This window comes from Mizuhopecten yessoensis, unplaced genomic scaffold (assembly GCF_002113885.1).
Source record: "Mizuhopecten yessoensis strain PY_sf001 unplaced genomic scaffold, ASM211388v2 scaffold7763, whole genome shotgun sequence".
NCBI lineage: Eukaryota > Metazoa > Mollusca > Bivalvia > Pectinida > Pectinidae > Mizuhopecten > Mizuhopecten yessoensis.
In genome coordinates this window covers 1,407,146-1,410,633 of record NW_018407210.1, presented here as the reverse complement: position 1 = coordinate 1,410,633, position 3,488 = coordinate 1,407,146, and the positions used below count along the sequence as shown (strand labels likewise).

Sequence of the window (3,488 nt, the reverse complement as noted above, 5' to 3'; positions counted from 1 at the left end):
GTTTAGAGGAGACATGGTGACGGGTACTAAATGTGATACAGACTTGCCATCCCCTGGCACATTGTTTTAACTCCAGTTCATTATGAAGATCAACGAACAGCAACATGATAACAATGTGTCAACATATCCGTGCTTCGTACTATAAACCTTGCCAGTTGTTCCGGAAAGGTAAAAGCCTCCTGCTTCATCGACGACACCCAAACAGTGTAATTCTAGTTATATCAAAGTAATGTCACATCTTGACATCGAGCTCTCGGGTGGTGACAACATAACCACACTACACGCAGAATAATCAAAAGACTTTCATCTTTATATTATTTAAAGAAATAATAGATTTCCCAATGAGATTATAATGGCGACCATAAAAAAACTGCCCATAGTCTCTATCAACAAGTATCTCTGGAAAACCTCTGTTGTATGTTTGTCTGTCAGTAGTCAACATCTATCACAATCATCATGATATTCATAATAAAAGCACGAAAGTGTTCAAATGGCAACTGAAACAGTGTTAACGAAACCACAAGGCACACTTATGAACATAACAAAAATGTTGATAGTCATGTCACACAAGGACATAGGATATTTGTCAATGAAATTATCATTGCCAACGTAACACTACTCTAGAAACACTAAGTTTATCCTCGAAGTTCGACGCGACGACTATGATGGAAATCGTGATATCCCCGAGCATGCCCTTAAACATGAAATCAAATGTAATGTATAACCATCTTAAATTGAATAAACAGGGAAGTCATTATCAAGAACGGGAAATTTCAATATTAGCAAATCGAAATCGTCACGCTTATTAAAACTTAGTAATAGATAGAGCTCGTGTCTGATAATTGTATTAACAGTAGAGATCGAGGAAAGCGACAGAGCATGTAAATGAGTAAGTAACGTCCCTGATTGTTAAGTTAAGGAGGTTATATAATATCTATATTTCTCATTATTTACTTATAAATTCATTATCATTTGAAAACAAAACCAGTTCGGACAAGAAATATTATGAATAGTTTGTCCCAAGATTATGTCCACAGTCTGCTGAAAAAGCTTGACACTGAACTTTATAACTAACAAGGCTTTCATTTTTTGTTACGATTTCATCCTGGTCATTTTAGCGTTTTTCCACAGGAAATGTTTATATCGCCGTTCGCCTTTCCTTGAAAAGAAACCTCTCCTAGCAAGATAACTACGGCGTTAGGATTAGGTCAGTGTACAGTTTATGTTATTGATCTTATTTATTCATTACCAAAATAGATGATTTGCTACTCAAGATTCATGTGAAACGCCGAATTTGGCCCTAGATGTACAAACTCGGACAAGTCTAGCATTGTCTGTTGTCTTTAATCAATTACAAATGAACACACAAAACCCCAAACGGATGGACAACAACATTCCGTATTCGAGGAGAGCCGGATTAGGTTATCCTTAACCTTCACAAAGGTGATCGAAATACAACACTAATCACAATGAGTATGTTGTCTATAACATACCTGATATCACCTGTGTGTGATGTTTAGACAGTGGGGTTTTAATCCGTGCTCAGGGCAAGCTTGTCCATTCTTAAGTCACTACTCTTAATGGTAGACAATAATATCAAACGCTTACATGTATTGAGGATAGTATTCATTTTTAACACTAATTATGGCTTTTAAAACATTTAACCTTATCTCTTACGGTTGAAGTATTAGAGAAAGAATTCGTGCGTCTGCATAATCAATTTAGTCCTCTATTACAAGTAGTTAGTGCTATGTCAGAAAACGTGATGTTGTATGTCTCATTTACATACATGCTGGTAACTTTGAAGAGCTTTACACACCAAGACTTGGATTCCTTATGTATTATAAAAGTTGTTCGTTTGATTATCAATCTGTCACTTTTTATCAGATGACCAATGCTAAATTGAGATCCTCTATACATAGAATTCAGTAATGACATGTTTGATTGTTGACAGTTACAGATGACGTCATAGGGGAAAACCCCTTCTAAAACAAACTCCCCAGAATGTAATCGCCCCTGGATTTCCCTGTACGTAAACGCATCCGGCCGGGCTGCCGACATTAACGGCCATACCAGGTAAGGTTTAACAAAAAAAGACAATTTCTATTGAAGCGCTTTTTCTGCTGACTTTAAATATAATCTAAACAAAAACAATTTAAGTTCTGCTGAATGTCAAACTTTTAATGCGAACAAAAAACGCAAGTTAAAGATGGGTTCCGCATCTGTTTTATCATACTTGCCTTGATGATATAATGTTTTGTACAGAAACAAAGTAAGTTCTACTTATTATACAAAGATGTACTTCTTTAACAAAATGATATTATTAAATAGATGTAGTAAATGTGGATGTAATATTTTAAATACACTTTACATGGATGTTCTTCTTTACATGGATGTACTACTTTACATGGATGTACTACTTTACATGGATGTACTACTTTATATAGATGTACTACTTTACATGGATGTACTACTTTACATAGATGTACTACTTTACATGAATGTACTACTTTACATAGATGTACTACTTTACATAGATGTACTACTTTACATAGAAGTACTACTTTACATGGATGTACTACTTTACATGGATGTACTACTTTACATGGATATACTATTTAACATGGATGTACTACTTTACATGGATATACTATTTACCATAGATATACCATTTTACATAGATGTAATGTAATACTTTAACATACATGAGATGAAATATTTTACTTAGATACTATATGTTAAATAAATGATTCGTAATATTTTACGTGTAATATTCTACATATATGATATATATTACTTTACATAGATGAGATACAATACTTTACACGGATATATTGTTTTACATAGATGAGATGCTATATTTTACAAGATGAGATATAAGACTTTACAAGATGAGATGTAATACTTTACAAGATGAGATGCAATACTTTACAATACGAGATATAATACTTTACATAGATGAGATGTAATACTTTACAAGATGAGATGTAACACTTTACAAGATGAGATGTAATACTTTACATAGATGAAAAATAAGACTTTACTAGATGACATGTAATACTTTACAAGATGAGATGTAACACATTACATAAATGAGATGTAATACTTTACATAGATGAGATGTAATACTTTACAAGATGAGATGTAATACTTTACATAGATGAGATGTAATACTTTACAAGATGAGATATAAGACTTTACATAGATGAGATGTAATACTTTACAAGATGAGATGTAATACTTTACATAGATGAGATGTAATACTTTACATCTCATCTATGTAAAGTATTACATCTCATCTATGTACAGTCTTATATCTCATCTTGTAAAGTATTACATAGATGAGATGTAATACTTTACAAGGTGAGATATAATACTTTACATAGATGAGATGTAATACTTGAGATGTAATACTTTACATAGATGAGATGTAATACTTTACATAGATGAGATGTAATACTTTACAAGATGAGATATAATACTTTACA

At 32.6% G+C, this 3,488-nt stretch overlaps 1 protein-coding gene across 3 annotated transcripts in view; it reads left to right on the top strand.

Annotated features, from left to right (window-relative positions):
• The first annotated feature begins 1,819 nt into the window (after positions 1–1,819).
• LOC110454325 overlaps positions 1,820–3,488 on the top strand; it is a 25,677-nt gene continuing 24,008 nt past the window's right edge. Inside the window, exons 1-2 of one of the 3 annotated variants that reach the window (XM_021503777.1) lie at positions 1,820–1,849; positions 1,955–2,076. The gene's annotated coding sequence lies outside the window, so the exon portion shown is untranslated. The remainder of the gene's footprint in view (positions 1,850–1,954; positions 2,077–3,488) is intronic. The other 2 variants (XM_021503776.1, XM_021503775.1) reach the window with 2 other exon arrangements.